This window comes from Rhopalosiphum padi, chromosome 2 (assembly GCF_020882245.1).
Source record: "Rhopalosiphum padi isolate XX-2018 chromosome 2, ASM2088224v1, whole genome shotgun sequence".
NCBI classification, from domain to species: domain Eukaryota; kingdom Metazoa; phylum Arthropoda; class Insecta; order Hemiptera; family Aphididae; genus Rhopalosiphum; species Rhopalosiphum padi.
Genome location: NC_083598.1, coordinates 31,345,829 through 31,363,821, shown reverse-complemented (window position 1 = coordinate 31,363,821; position 17,993 = coordinate 31,345,829). Strand labels below are relative to the sequence as shown.

At 27.9% G+C, this 17,993-nt stretch overlaps 1 protein-coding gene across 1 annotated transcript in view; it reads left to right on the top strand.

The window, feature by feature from the left end:
- The window catches only part of LOC132922015 (receptor-type guanylate cyclase Gyc76C-like), a 45,337-nt gene that overhangs the window by 5,736 nt on the left and 21,608 nt on the right, over positions 1-17,993 (top strand). The window contains 1 exon segment of the mRNA XM_060985314.1: positions 12,116-12,265. The gene's annotated coding sequence lies outside the window, so the exon portion shown is untranslated.

The following is a 17,993-nucleotide window of genomic DNA, read 5'->3' as shown; positions in this document are numbered from 1 at the left end:
ATGCAAATATTTCCAGACAGTAACAACCAGTTGACGAAAATTCAAACGCACTAAAAAAAATGACTTAAAAATATGAATTTGATTGAAATAATGAAACAATTAGACACGTATTTAAATATAGTTTAACTTATTGTCTTAACTGTCATATAAAAATTATAAAGTGACAAGTGACAAGCGTTATCAATTATCAACAAACAACTACATGGTATCTCATCATTTATCACTATTATTTTTAGGTTATAAATCATAATCACAGACTTAAAGAAATCTGTGATTATAATATCTTATATCATTGATACAATAATTTGATAGTGTAAACACTATTATCCCGGTCTATTATCGTTGGAGTTTGGACTATTCACCATTTTCAGATTAAGAAATGCAATTAGGACATCATAAATTAAAATAATTCGTAATTGGTCATTATGTCAAACGATAATACGGATATATGTTTTGTATTGACTACTGTTTACTGTAATAAATCGATAATTCGATATCCAGATATTAAGGTCGTAGTGGTCGTACAACGGAAGCACTTTTAGTATTATTCACAGTAGCATTTTATAAATTAACACAAATATTCAGATGCCAATAACACCTTCAATTATTAACTCATTAATGTTAAAGACCCGTCAAAATTCATTAAAAATTAAGCTGTTCTCGAATTATATTTCAAAAATATAGGTTCCCATTTGACATTTTAAAGTTACCTCTCGAACCTTCCCATTTTAATTAATAAAAAAAATATTTAATATCAAATTAATTTAGATTATATGATTCAAAAAGGTTTTCACATAGGTCATTTTTCTCTAATTTAAGTATATCATGCTGAATTTTACTGTCACATGAAATTTGGAACACCCTGTATATCATATATACATGCGAGTATATATATAACGGATTTTTATCTCTTAAAGAATCATGGTACGTTAGATATAGTGGAAATTGTGAGTGAACTGTCTAAAAGGTCTATTCTACTTTTATGATATGAGTTTTGTAATAAATTATTATATTATTACGAAATTGTATATCAATATCATCATAATTCCGTATTATGTTTTTCAATTTTTCTACTTAAAGAATTTATCTCAACAAGGCGACCAATCTAATTTTATTGCAGTGTAATAAAAATATTGTTACACTTACATGTAATAGGGATTAAATAGACAATTTTATTGTTTATGACTTTAAATGCAATAATTGATTCATTGTCTTATAAATCCGGATGTAATTGATTTTTACTATCAATACGTGTTTATTGAAATCATTATTGCAATTAATACGTATTTATTCTTGCCTAGTTGTCAGCTATATTAATAACCGCTTGTGTGAGTTTTAGTTTAAGTACTTGACTTAATTCCGTTCGATTGCCCATAATACTTAAGGATGTTCACGAATTTCTCAAAACGTCAACTCGATTTATAGGTATTTATATATAGCGTTTAAATATAGAATATAGCTGTAGATCATTCCAAGTCAAAACATCAAATCAACTTCTTACAACTTCACATAGAAAATGGCGAACCATAAGTATCCGCACTGTTGGTTACACTATTTCTAGTAGCATTTAATGCAATTGATAAACATTAAAAATTTCTGATAAAAGAAAACATATTTATTGATGATGCCATTTTCTTCTGTAGAAGTAAAAATATCTAAACAGTACAAAATATCCTACAAAAAACAATTACAAATTTAGAAAAATGATCAGAAAAATTAACTTTAGTTTCTCAACAGAAGAATCAAACAGCATAATATTTACTAGAAAATCAAATTTAATCGGAATAAATATTAAAACAGACAACAAAAAATAAAAATAAATTATCGGGCATTTCATTTGATTCCAGGCTCACTTGGTGGCCCTCACATAAAATCTCTGAATATATCTTTTAACATATTTCTAATAATTCTAATCTGGAGTCCTTAACACAGGAATCTCGGCGATGTAATGTTAATAACCTTAGTAGTCAAATTAGAAATTTTATAATTTCAAGACCAATAAAAAACAAAAAATATAACTATGTGATTCTTGTCTGAACGTTTTTTCAAAACATAATTTACTATCGGTTCGCGATGCGCCGTATTCGTAGTTGCCGAGATTGACAAGGTGCTTTGCGGGATAACTGGAAGTCGGACAATTTCTTCCGTCCGAAAAAAAAAACCGCCCAAAAACCTAATAATATGTACTATAACTATTAGCTATTATAGGTATAATAACTGTATAATATTATCGTCAAGAATTATTTGCACACTTGTTTCTGCGCTTCCGGCTGTCCGACGACCATATATGCGTATAATAATAATACAATATATATTATACTGACGGTTTTGGTCGTCGCTGGTGTTCGCGCGTGCAAATTTCGAACGCGCCACACACGCAAATTTAAGCACTCTGCGCGTGTGGCCTCAGATATATATTTTTGAAAGGACGGCGATCGACGGTCAACGGATGAGAACCAGTTGTGCTGCTGTTGTCGTCGTTGGTGTTGCTGTTGTTGTTGTTGTTGTTGTTGTTGAGCTATGATATTATAAGGTGCCCGGTTGTCTGGTCCGCACACGTTACATATATTATACCTATAATACTCGTCATCGGGTCGCACCCATCAAGTCGACTCTCAGCCCGACGAGAGAGAAAACACATCACCATGCGCAACGTGTTCTCCATTCGAAATCGCACATTTTTTTTATTACTATTACTATTATAAGCAAACGAGTTCATCCGTCTTGTGAATATAACAGCGTATTTTTATTTTTTTATTGTAAACAAAATATATACATCCAAATGTCGGATTTCCCGTTGTGAATTCCTTTTTACGGCTATAATATGTAATGTTGTGCAATTGTAAGTTTTTTTGTATTTATGCCACCGCATATAATATGTAAGTATATGGTTACATATTATGGTTTCATAAAATCACGATCACTGATCATATTAAAAATATTACAGTAGTAATACCAGTAATAATATATTACTATAAGTAAAGCGTAAAGGATGAGTAAATAAACAAGCTGAAACTTATATAAAATGTATTTGCAATATTGCCGTAATATAATAAATGTTGAGGTAAATCACACGTACTATAACCGCGTAACATTTACATGGATAATTCTCGCATTTGTGTGGCTATATGTATAATAATAGGATGCATTTCTTTCGACGTTAAACTTAGTACCTTCCTATCTTACTATATAGTCTATAATACGTAAATCCGCCTATCAAAAGAGTGGTCTGTGTAAAAATTATTTTTTGAAAATCTTCCACAAAAAATTGTGGTTTGGTTTTTGAATTATATATTTCTCTACTATTACTATACATATACTATGTCAACTTGAACCATTTACTAGGTAGGCGTCATAAAATTGAATAAACATTTTGTAGGTATATGGTATATCGAATGAATTGTTTAGAATTACTGTATATTTTGTTTGCTGTAATATATATCTATGACATATTTGGAGTATGCTCTGCACTGTACACTTGTATTTTCATTTTTTTGTTATAATTATTGTATAATTAATATTATCATTTTTAAATTGTTTTAAAATCATTTTACATCTAATTTTTGTATATTTGCATTGGTGCGATGTTCAGTAGGTATCTTTATTATTATGCCCCATAAGTTATTATGTTATACAAATACCTTCGTGAATAGTCAACTCGGGTTCATTATACAATTATATTTTCATGAAAATAATGGTTGAAATATTTTATCTCATTTTATATCTTATATGTAATGCAATATAACTCACTCTATGTGGCATATAGATTATACACTTAAATCAATTTATCTATATGGTAAAATAACTTATGAAAATTAATTCACCACTTATATTAGAAAGTTGATCGCATTTTTGTTTCAATTTGGTACACCCACATTGAAAAATTATTTTCTCTAACCTAATATTAATGTGACTATATAAAATATAATATAATATTATACTTAGTAATATTTTATGGATAATGAAAAGTGCAAACATGTTTTTAACAAATTCCTTGAATAATAAACGATTGTTTCAATTTTATTATTTTTATGTGGTTATATAATAGGATTAATATTTTGATTATTATTTTATCAGGCGCGTTTATTTAACCATAATTTTATTATATACATTGTTTGTTTTGCGTAACATGTGACTGAAACTGAAATCTGCCCTAAATTGTTATAAATTATAATTGACGCACACCGCATATTCTATAAACAAGTGGCAGCGTGATATTTTGATCTTGTGATGTTAAACAACAACGTATACGGCAAATATCTAGCAATCAAATAATATTTTGGCAACCAGACACAATTATACGCATAAGTGTAGCATATGGTCCTGTATAAAAGAATTGTTCAATTTTGGTTAACGTATCGTTTTATTTCTAGTATCCATATGAATGTGTTTTATGTTCTAAAAAAAAAAAAAAATGTTTATTTATTTTTAAAGAAATCGCAGTCAATAAGTAGGTAGTACGTAAACATGTGTCCGAAACCATAATGATCGGATTGAAAAATTCTTTTGTACCGAGGTAACCCGAAAAAATATTATTCATGAATGCGTATAATGAAGCATTATTCATGATGACCAGTTAACATCATGATATATAACGATAGGTAGTTTAATATTTTGAGAAATCATAGTATATCAGTATTACCTAACTAAATATGTGTTTAATATTTACTAACAACAATGCTTTGCCCCGGAGAGATGAAGTGAAGCGATATGACAGTTTGCCCATTAATAACGATTTAAAAACATCTGAAACCCATTACGATTAAAAAAAAAAAAAACGCGAACTCGTATTAATATATGTCATAATAATAATAATAATTTACCAATCGTTTATAAAAACAAAAGTGATATATTACAGGTTCTAAAATAAAAATAATTATAATACCGTTCTACTATATATATCGATCATTAACATAGACAAAGACAATACTGTATGATAATGCTTGTATAGTAATACCTATATACACGTATATACAATCGCTATGCATATAATGAAGTATCTTTAATATATGTATATAATAACAATTTTATATCTTAATTTAAATGTATTGAAATATAGTACAAGTAGTTATATTATATAGCGAGAATAACGCCATTGCAATTATCATTATTATTCACGTTAATTGATTGTTATAATAGAATAATATAACTTTGTCAACTACTGTCTGAAGTAGCACGATGATGGTAACCGATTGATTCGTCTATAGAAATACGAGTAGTAAAGATACCTCGCCAATAATTATAAAAAATATAATATATTTTTTTTATCGACGCTTATTTCTAAGTTTTCTTATTTGTTTCGTCTGAGAACCACTGCGTCGGTGTACTAATTTTAAACGGATCTAGCTTTTTAAAATGACGAAACCTTCAACTCAATTTACTTACGTGCGTGTATACGTCCCTTCCCCGTTCGTTTTTCTTAAAAAAAACTATATATAACACAATATGTTACTTCTGTTTAAATGTTGATAGCGATGTTTCCCTGAATAATTGTCTCTTATAATATATTTATTTAACAAAGAACTGTATAGCTACTAGCTATATTATTAAACTATTATAATCTTATTATTATTGACTTCGTATTGTCGTCACAGTACTATATTTTCTTCTATACCTACGTAATTATATTATTATGTATTTCAACCAATCGCCTTGTTGTCGCGTCGTACACATTCGTATTGAGCAATGTTTTAATGAACTGTTCAATTATTATATAAATCTATCGTTATGAGTTTATGACAAATGTAAAATAAATATTATCGTGTAGTTGTAAGTCGCAGGGATAGCGGCTTGCACACTAAGTACCTATAATAGTTGCTCTCCATAAATCTTTTAGGTATTTTCGTCGAGTTATTATATAATCAACCTATATGTTATTGCGCGCCACGCTGGGGATTTCAGGTACCTATATAAAAAAAATTATCATATTATTCTATAAAGTTGACAGTGATTGTGTGTGTGTGTGTGTGTGTGTGTGCACGCGCGCTGTGTGTATTGTTGTAAAGTGTGTTTGCGTGCAAAATTGAAGGAGTGTCTTGTGTGTAGTGTATATAGTGTTCAGTGTGTGTATATACGTATACTTGTATAATATACAAACCGGCCGCTATCATATATACATATATGTGCGTGTGCGTGTGTGTGTGTGTGTAATATATACAGGCAGGGCCACCACACCCGGCAATTTATCAACGGGCCAAATGCACAATATACAACACTTGCTATATAATATTATTATATATATACTTGAGGTGTCTATTTATAGTTTGAGCGCGATTCCTCGTACAGCGTAGTAATATTCCGCAAGTATATAAAAATAATAATACAATTAAATAATATATTGCAGCCGTGGTGTTCTTTTAAGGAAAATATAAATTTATTGTTCGTGTTTCCAAACGATCTCGTCTTTTTCCAATCCCACGCTTCTACACATTATATACATCCTTCCCGGTATATATCGTGATACAGCCTGTGGGGATGTTTCGCGTCGAGTCTGCCTATGTTAAAATGTATGATATATCATATATAATATATGTCGTGTATCTTTTTTTTTTTTGTACGCGATCGCGCTCTGTCGCTCGCCGGCCGTGAAATTTGGCACCACGCGAGGTAAAAATCCGCTAAACGATAACCTCGCTTAAAAATAATAATAACACGTACCCTACCTATATACTTATGCGCATAATATGCTTAATATGTAGAGTCACCGTATACGCGTAAATTGTATACGTTATATTTATTATATTTTTTAGCGATTGTATAGCTTACGTAACAAAACCATATACGAGTCCAAATGTGTTTACGGTTTGAATGCTATATACATCAAATACAATACAAGAATGTAATAGCTAAGAACATAAGTAGTATAATACTATTATTCCCCGTATATTTGCGATGTTAATATTATTATGATATTTGTACGCGATTATCGATTTTTATTTTCTTCGGTTATTTTTATTTTGAAACCGTAGCAATTAAAAACAATCCTTATGTTCGTTTTATTATCAATAAAAAATTTCGCTGAATATTTTTTTTATCATCAAATATGATCTGCTATTCTGTGTTTATTAAAATTAAAAAAAAATTTAAAGCGAAATTTCATGATCAAACAAAGGTTATCGCATCTTATCGGCTTTTAAAAGTTGCGTGTTAAGTTATACTTATTTAAAAGACAATTTCACGTCATAATAATAATATGTATTCGACAAACTGCATGTCTGCATTATGAATTATTTATCTCTATTCCCAAAACGTTTTTGTTGTTTTTAAATACGAGAATTTTAAATTAATATTTCTTGTTTGTACGGCACGGTCGGCATGTACCTATCCGATCAAATACACGGGTTAAAAATACAAAGAAGAACTTTTAATGCAAGTCCCATTCGCATGGATCACTCTGTATATTATATTATATATTATACGCGCATTTTAGCATTTATATCTAAATAAAGTGATTAAAAAGAAAACATTAACAAAACTGTTTAATTTATGGTTTTTATATTTTACACTTTGTCCTACAAACATATGTATGTCTTTATTAATTTTATATTTATTATACGACGATAAAGTGTGATATATGCGTGTGCACACGAGTACTTATATATTTTTCTCGGACTCTTAAAATTTAACAAATTACACTTATCTATATTATTGCATATTTATTTTTTTATTTTCTTGATTCCCTAGAATTTTAACTATTAACCCATTAACTTGACATATAAATTATTGTTCAAAAATATTCATTATCAATAGTTTAATTTAAACTATATATTTAACTCTATTATTGAAATTCAATAAAAAATATTTACAATATATTACATAAGTGATTTTTTCCATAAAACATAGTTTTTTGAAAAATAAACCTTTACATGTGGCTTTACCTAGATCTTTTGCATATATTGCATAAATATATATCACGGCCACACAAATTAATGTCTAATTATGTAATAATACTTCCATTTAATATATTCCATTTTACTTAACTTCAAATATATTTGTACCTATTTATTGAATAACCGCAACTTTATATTGTCAGTATTTAGAATAAAATATTATTGTTTGGCTAACTATAGGTCGAATAATTTATCCTTTCGTTGTTCCAAAATATACAATAATATTATTAGCACTTGGTCTTAATAAAATTTGTCTGGTAAAAAATTCGGTTTCTGATATTTCGTTTTCTAAAACAAGAAATATACAATTAACAAATAATAATTGTTCTCAAATTTTACATTAGATTATTAGAATGTGGCTTATTTTATTATATTTTTACATGTAGATAGATATAGAAAGATATTATATAGGTTACATGCATTTTAATATAATATATTTTACAAATATAATTCTCTGAAATAATATTCTCATAATACTTAATTAATCCAACTATCTATGTTATGATTATATTGTTTTAAAGGATAATACTATGATGTTATTATACGAGTGTGATCTACCGACAAACGATAATCTATACGATAGCTTATGAATAATAATATATATGACCTATTGTAATACGATGATAAATATATAATCTTGTTAATTTAATTATCTGAGGAAGTAAAAAAAAAAAATTCTAGCGATTACGGAAAATATTCAACAAAATTTTAAATGGTTACTGAAATCGCGGCACGTGGTTCTTCTGTAGTTTTATAATGACTGATTTTTTTCTTTCTCGTATGTCGTTCTATATATTAACCGGGAGTATGCTTAATCTGGCCTAAAATTCGGTCGCCCTAAGAGATACCATACTGTCCATACTTATTTCTGTCATATCAAGAAGGATGATGATCTCTTTTTCTCTATTGGTAAGTGCCTCCAAGTCCATAAAGAGAAATCACTCGTGACTGGGTTTGGATTGATGATTATGTAACGCAACGGCTCTGCCACCTTATACTCCACTCGGCCACTCCGTTTCTGGTAATGGTGAATCTTATTATTAACGTATATACGTCAACTTTATTTCATACATACAGAAATTTAGTTCTTAAAACAAGACACGGAAGAAACCAACGAAGATTTTATCTGTCATAAAATAGGAGTTAGTATACTTATATGGGTGATAGGTACACCGATGTGATGTGCGATTTTACGCTAGCCGTATAATATATAACTTTAATTTATTCAGAAAACTTTATAGATCTTTTAACACTTAGAATCAGCTTGCGATCACTCTTGGGATTCTATGTATTAAAATGTATCTAGTTGAACATATTTTATAAATATTTAATTGCACTAGAGAAATCACTTTTATAGCTTCCCGTCTAGTGGCGAACTTTTGATTAAAATGAAAAGTTTTATTGGGTTTTACCACAATCTTCACTTTTATTTTCTTTCCTCAACTAAGTAATATAGCGTAGTACATATGTTATATATTTATACGGGTTCGGGTTGTAATTACTATCAATATCATAACCAAATTTATTATACATATATTGCTGTTTAGATTGATTGCTTTCGTGGCGCTTAGTCGTGGGTCTTTGAACAGAATGTTCGTAAGTCCCTTCCTCTCTTTCGCTCTCTCTCACTCTCTCTCTCTCATTTTTACTCCGGTTCTGTGTTTGCTATGCAAATAACACTAATTATTAACTCTTGTCAGACATATTGAAATAATCGATTCGAAGTTGACCAAAGTCAATTTTTTTTGGTAAACACAGAAATGCTAACACGCCATGTATATATTGGTAAATTAACTTTAACTAAAAAGGGTTTTTATAGTCGAGCTGTGTCAACAAAATGTCTTAATAATTTAGCTAGCAACAAAACAAACTATAAATTTCCTTCGGCTTGATCAAAAAATAAAACTGGGCGTTGTCTAAGTAGAATTTTGATGACTATTACCTACTTAAATTAATATATGTTTGAAGTTCCAACCATAATAATAAAGACTATATTATTATAGAGTATTCGGTGTCGCTTTTATGGTATCATGAACAATCTATCAACATTTTACTTCAAATCATGTAATTTCGAAGTATTTAATAGTAAAATATGATAAGCATATAATAGCGTTTATTATGTACGTTTTATCAATTATAATAGTACATAACTACTGCATAAATTTTATTTACATAAACAGGATTAAGCATAAAACCCGTTAAGGTAGCTAGGGAAATAGTTTTTATGTTTAAATAAGTATTATACCTAGAAAATAATGAGTAATTACGAATCTTTGCTTTGAAACGCCGTTTCAATAAAGATCATGATATTTTTGTAATTCAATAAAAAAAATTAATAATTTTTGATGAATCTTACACCTGGACACTGTTATAGAGACATAGACTTATGCAAAAATTATAATCAGAACTCCTGTTTTTAGGAAATCGCCTATATCTGCCATCTTGAATCATACCATATACCTATTTTTAAATATTTAAAAGTACATGTCTAATTATAACGATAGAATGTTTTATTAACTATTTATTATATTGTACAATATTATGTACTTAGTTTATACTATTTATAATAGTACCACAGAATAAAGGAAATTGCTTGTACTTACTGTGTAAGTAAATGTTAATCTAATTAAGAAAATAATTCACTGATAAAAAAAAATTGTTCTTTTTATACATAATAAATTATATATTATGTTATAGCATGTTTCTTGTGCACTAATTTACTTTTTCGTATTCAAGACTAACGCACTACCATAATTATACAACGTCCAATAAACCATTGGGTATAAAATACCAAAATACTTGCCAATATAATATAATATGTAATCTTGATGTTTATATTGAAATTTGAAATTCTATTTAAATGATGATAGGCAAATTAAACGCTTCAGTATTGTATTTTACATAATATTATTTAGCTGGGTATTAAATATAATACACATATAGGTATACGTGTGTTGTATTTATAAATTTTATTATATTGTTTCATTCGACTTATATTTACTATTATCGCGTCAATTATAACTTATTAAAGTCATTTAATTATTATGCAAATAATAATTGAACGTATTATAATTATTAGAAAATGTCGGCTCTACAAAGGCGGGCGTAAAATACGTAAATTAAAAATTTTTTCACTCTTGTATAATATAGTATAAAATTTTTTTATATATATATTTATATATTAAATTTTATACAAGTATACATAATATTATCATAATTACATCGGCTATTTAAACGGTATGTATGTATGAGTGTGTATAGCTATCTCTAACATACTACGTGGGCAACATAAAGGATACCTACTTTAGTACTTTGTTTTCTGTTGTGGTGTACCTATTAACGTATAATATGTTACGACACGATATGTTTATATTATTATTATTATTATAATGCCGGTTTAACTGGAAGAGGTCGTAATAACATGTTCCGCGGGCCTAATGCGACGTACGTTTTATGCGAATTATGTGCTTAGTGTACACAAATTAATAAAATATATTAGTAGGTATATAGTAACCCCGGTACTATAAAGAGTACAAAAAACTATCGTGCATTATAAAAACACACGTCCCACGAATGCGTTTTGACCGTCGCGCGTCGATAAACGGTGACATTTTCAAACACATAATTTTACTACGATAAATGTGTTTTTAATTTCCCTCGATATTCTCCCCTATAGAAATTGTGTGCCCATATATAGGTAATTATACATAGGTTTATTTTCGTAAACTATTTTTCACATTTCATTTCCATTAGTCATAATTACAAAAAAAAAAAATATGATGGTTTACAGTTTTTAAATAAAGTTAACAGTATTTAATACTATATTACTCGGGAGTATGTTCTAGAATATTTATGATTGGTTTTAGTGCCTACTGCAGCGGCAATATAATGAATCATCGCACTCGAAAATGCCGATTAAAAATTATATTATACTATCGAATTATTACAATAACACGCTATCTAAAAACATGTTGTAATACGATTTAGAAATAAATGTTTTAGTATCATTTTTAACTTGAGTAATCGTTATCATATATATTTTCATAAAAGCATATAATTTATAACTTATTGATCAAATCAAAGTTAATTTATTTCAAGTGTTATTTTAAAAATTGTCATACTTGTCTTAAAATCTAATCTTAAAATTCCTACTTAAAACTACATGGTTGTAAACGTATTACTCATGCTATACAGTTTATCAGTTTATCACTTTTACCATTTTTTAGAAAAATGTTGATGCGTCCAAAAGTTCAATTCATGAATTTGTTTAAGCATGCTCCAAATCGTGAAATATTTGAATTACTACAAACTTGCTAATGAATTGTAATGTAAAACTACTATAATAGCTACTTCGCACGGTTTGAGGAACTAATCGAGTAAGTAAAACTTCATTATGTTTGTATTAATAGCATTAAATCGATGGTATTTATAACTAATGGACATTTTCAAAGTTCATCAAACTTCGTAAACTTATAAAAATAGACATTCCATTTTTAAATCAAATTTACATATGATTTGTTTACAAACCATAACTATTGTCACTATACATACCTATAAACCAACAACTGGTCTTTAAAATAAACTTTTTTTTATGTTCAAATCGGGTACGATTAAAAAATTATTTTGTTGTAAATAAATACATCTAATATACATAATATATAATTAAATTATACTTAAATTTATACAAATTATGCATGTCTCAACTTTAAAGATAAAATTACTCCAATGTCAAATCCCTAAGCTTCCGATGATACTGAATATTAATACTATATATTGATAAGTATTTTCGAGAAATAATTGTAATTTATAAATAAGATAAATTAAATTGCTACTAATTTCCAAGATTATATAAATATGGTAACTAAATAATTTTAACGGAATATTTTGTAATATGTATTTAATTTACTTGGCGATAAACTTTCATTGCACAAAACATTTACGAATAAATTCTAAACGATATACTCCAATAAACACGTTAATCTTAGTGGTATTTATTGAAAAAATTGTACTAAATTTATCAAATCAATAAATGATAAATAAGTCGATTGTATAAAATGAAATTATAACATATTTGCTCATTGGCTATTGTTGATATATATTTATTTAGCTCGTAATTCGAATACATTTTGTTTTAGCTGGTTATAATAATTGGTCAAATGTAAATTTGTTAATGGAATACGAACAAATGTTTACTGTTTAGGCATTTATATGTATTTATATGTATACATTTATGGAATTATTTTTAATTGACCTTAAAGGATTTTCTGTGTTAATTGGGAAGTTATAATTTTACCTATTATAATTTGTTTGTAATTACTGTTTAGTTCATAGTGACATTGTAGCAACTTATTAAACCAAATGTGTTTTTTCAAGTCATAAATAATTTTAAAATTGGGCGATTTTCGAACGTTCAATACGACAATACAAAGCCTATACCTATGTACATTATTTTCATGGATAGAAACTATTATTACTTATATTATTACGTTTCTGGTCCAACCAAAGACCAAAATATATATGCACGGAGGTACCAAAACAGCTGTTTGTATAATTTATGTATTTTCTCATAATATTTTTTTATTTAATTGTTTTTTTTCTTGTCCGTTAACTCGTAGATTATACATTGTTAAATCAGTACATTAACATTATTTTTATTGCAGTTGTAATGTTACATTTTAAAGGACTAAAGAACTTTCTTCTGTGTACGTACTCGACAGAGTATAATATTATATAATATAGTGAGTATCACGTAAAGTAGTACCTATTTAACATCTTCGTTGGTAAAATCTATTGTTATGTACGCCTGAAATTTCACAATTTCTATAAAAAAAAAAATTCAAGATCCTCGCCAATAATAATATTATTCAGAACTATATTATACGTAATTATTTAAAACAAGGAAAATTACGTAGATCAGAGAAATCTTATGTACATACCTAATTTATCCTATCTCGGTGGAAAATAAAAATGTAAGTATAAATATTATTATGTTTTAATACAAGCACACTAATTTATATAGAAATCGAATAACGCGTATCCTTTTAAAAGCAACTTACTGCATTTTATTACGTTATAATAAATAGTGCCGCGCGAGAAAAATAACACATTGAACTCGATTGCGATCAAATTTTGCTATGCGCGTGGTGTGTGTATACATTCTTTAGTTTGGGACAAAGTAATTCTGACTAATCAATATATATATATATATTATTATACCGAGCGTTTTGTTCAATTGTCTCGAATGAATAACAGCGGAGGCATCCAATTGACTGTAGCACTACAAATGCTGTCGACGGTGGGTGATGACGGAGATACGTCGTCGTCGCAGTCGTATAATTACAATAATATGTGTATAGTTTCTAAAATACAAAAAACAAATTGAAAATCGTGTCGTATGAATGTAATATATTATGTATATCAAAATTTACGGACCTCGCCCAATCATTATATGACCGATACTAACGCTCTCGCCACACATGAAAAAAAAGTGCTGTGTACATTCTATAATATACCATTATAATAACACTATAATATTATAGGCGGCGTTCTTGTGTCTACTCGTTTATCTAAATTTCGTTGATAACCAGGAAGAGAGTGAGGCAACAGCAACGGCAGCGGCAGCATTAGTAGTAGTAGTAGTAGTAGTCGTAGTAGTAGTAGTAGTAGTAGTATTAGTAGTAGTATTAGTAGTAGTAGTAGTTGTTGTTGTTGTTGTAGTAGCAATAAGTATAGTAGTAGAGCTGATAGGTCACGACCTTTGTTAACTGGTTAGCAGAATAGTATTATACATATTACTATATACCATGTCAGTGTGCATTGTTTTTTGTGGGCAACAGCCTGCCGAGCGTATCTTTTATTTATAATAATAAAGATATATAATAATATACACTATAAATGTGTATCACCCGTGTATATTAAATTTTAAATAATTACGTAGGTACATGTAAATCTTTTATGTTCTACGAAACACTGTTAGTCATCAGTCATCACTGAAATTTCTGAAACATTATAGTATTATATTCATAGACATCACGGACATTTTTGGAAGGTATGTATGAAAAATAATGCTATATAATGCCTCATGACTGATTTTCCACGGTGGGGGGGGATGTTTATAGTTTCATACGCTCTTTATAGGCGACTGAATATTATATATTTACAAAGTAAAAATTAATAAATGAAAAATAAATCGTTCGTGAGGTAATGAATAATAAATTGTACAAATCCTTTGTTTAACTTTGAGCCATTTATGATTTTTATTATATTTTAGAAATAGGTAGGTATAGCCATTTTAATCAAATCATATTTTACTTAATCAACAACAAAAATGTAACTATATTATTTAAAACAAATTATCGAGTTTACTTATCAGTAACGTACAGAAAATATAACATCGATTAGCACTGATTAATAATCCCAAACAATGTTAATAGTGTGCTTGAAATTAAGAATTTTTCTACAAAATTGTATTTTAAAATTGATGGATATTTATATCTATATATAACACTTCTATAGCAATATTATTATTATTTTACTGACCTTTTGAAGATCAATAAACCAATTAATAAATTACGTAGGTATATAAATCAAGTTGATTTGAACTATATAATAATAAGATTATTTTATGGGTAATATTTTCATACGCATTTCGCTGTTTCGGCTTTAATGGTACTTACTATTTGGTATATACTGTATGTATGTATACTAGATACTTCAAAATCAGTTTTATCTTTATTTTGTCAAACCTTTGAAAATATTGAGTACCTACATAAACATTAATGCGTAATTAAGTATAATCAAAATGTATACTTTTATAATAGAACAATCTAAAATTTAAAAAAAATTTTAACTGTTGTAGTTTAAAATTAAAAATATTTGGCAGAAAACGCTGACTTATAATATACTAATATTATTACTCATATAATTCAACATTTGTCTGAATACTGTAACAGTGTAATACCTATCTTTTCTTTTTAATTATTTTCGTTTTGGACTCAGTAAAAGATTATTTTAAAACGCATAATATGTTGTATTTTAAAATACATAAAAACAAAATTCTGCAGAGCTTAAAACTTTACATTCGAAGCTCACGTGGTGTTGTAGTGATCATGATTCATGTTTCATGAATATATATAATATTATTTATTATTGATAAGTGAGGGTTACTGATCAATAACTGTAATTGTTAAGCCCGCGTGGGGATGACCGCTAAATTTGTAAATATATCCTTGGCAATAACCTCGCATTTTGAGGGTTAAGCGCGATTTTAAAAAGTTGTACATTCTAATTGTATTTATATTTCTGCAGACAATTGACTGATAATTTTCGCTCTGTTTTCAATCGTCAGTGAACATGTGCTTATTTATAGTATATTATAGTAATAAATAAACTAATTAAATAATGATAATAATAATATGATTTTTTTATTATTAATATATTTTATTATGTGTTATGGTTTAAAACAAATTGCGCGAATACCTACAGCTATTACTCGTTAGATAAATGTGATTATTGCATATTTTTAACAGAATATACTTACTTATTCTTTGTCATCACGCGAATAATACATTTTAATTATATAATATATCTACTTAGATAATCATCGCGTATCGCACGATATACCTTATCTACCTACATTTATATATTTATACAATAGAGAGATACCAGATGTAATTCGATCGGGTTGACGGGTTCAATCAACCATTTCGTTTTGTTACTCTGATTGAATGGAGAAAATCCATTTGGAGTTTGTGCAAAAAACCGTAAAAACCAGTTTATTGGATTTGTATTTTATTCCATACGTTATTTTTCTTGTACGTCACCGTCATTCTGTGTAACAAAACCAAAAACCTGTTATTACTGTATACTTACCTTTTTTTACTTTTTTTTTTTATATAATCGGTCGGTTGGTTTATTCAAATCGAACCGGTCGCGGTCGTCGCTTTTTTCGTATATGCACACACAAAACTATATCGTGACTATTATGCCCTTAAATTACTGCAGGCACGGGGTTTAATTGTGGCCCGTTTACAAATTAAAATAATATATAATATTATGTATATATAAACTAATAAAATATAAACACCGAAATGTTTTCCGAAACGTATATATAATAAATAAATCAAATGTGTACCGGTGGCATGTACAGCAGACCACCGCAGAGAGTTTTAACGACTAAATTAGGTATATACATGTAATATGCATTTAACTAAATGTGTTTGGTTTTCTCTGCTATGTGTATATATATATATATACATCCGAGTGTTTATTCTGTATGCAGCCACGTCGAAGGTTCGGTTTAGATTGTATGTACTTACAACTGAACAATAAATGTACCGAATACATGACGTAAATTAATTTTTAACCCCTCGTTTGGGGTCCAATGATTTTGAAAAGAAATAAAAACGGCCCATGATGCACACGTAAATATCTAAGTACTATACGTATCATATCTTTATTGTATCAGTCGGCGTTATAATATGTGCTGGGTAAAAGATTTTCAACGTTTGAATTATCAAACCTATATATATATAATATATAGTAATCGTTTTATTCTTTTTTATAATATCAAATTATTTAATCGTAGTGGAGAGACGTAAATTTTTCACTAAATGTTTTAATTTAAGTTTTTAATATAATATGTTTTATATTGGCGTATAGTTGTCACTTTTGTCAGACCGATGTATCTTTAAAATTATTGTTTTTTCATAAAAACCAATGTATAGCTATAAAAGTTACCTGTGTTTGTGACATAATAAAAAATACTTGTTTATATTGATTGATTTATTCGGTCTAACTATTAATTTAAAACTCGTTAATAAAATATCTTATAAAAAATAAAAACAGTCGTTTCTACTGATATAGGCATAGATATTTTCTCATTCGTTGAATAATTGTTGTACATTTGTACTTAACATTTTTTAATAAGTTTAATAATTTATATCTTACTATAATTAGCAGGTAGTGGATATAATAAATAATTACTAGAATTACATTTGGAAATGCAATTTATATTGTATTATATACCTACTGACTATTTTAAAGTATAAATTATTATTAGTTTTCTTTTATAAGATAACTCGATTGTTAGTTGTTACTAACGGG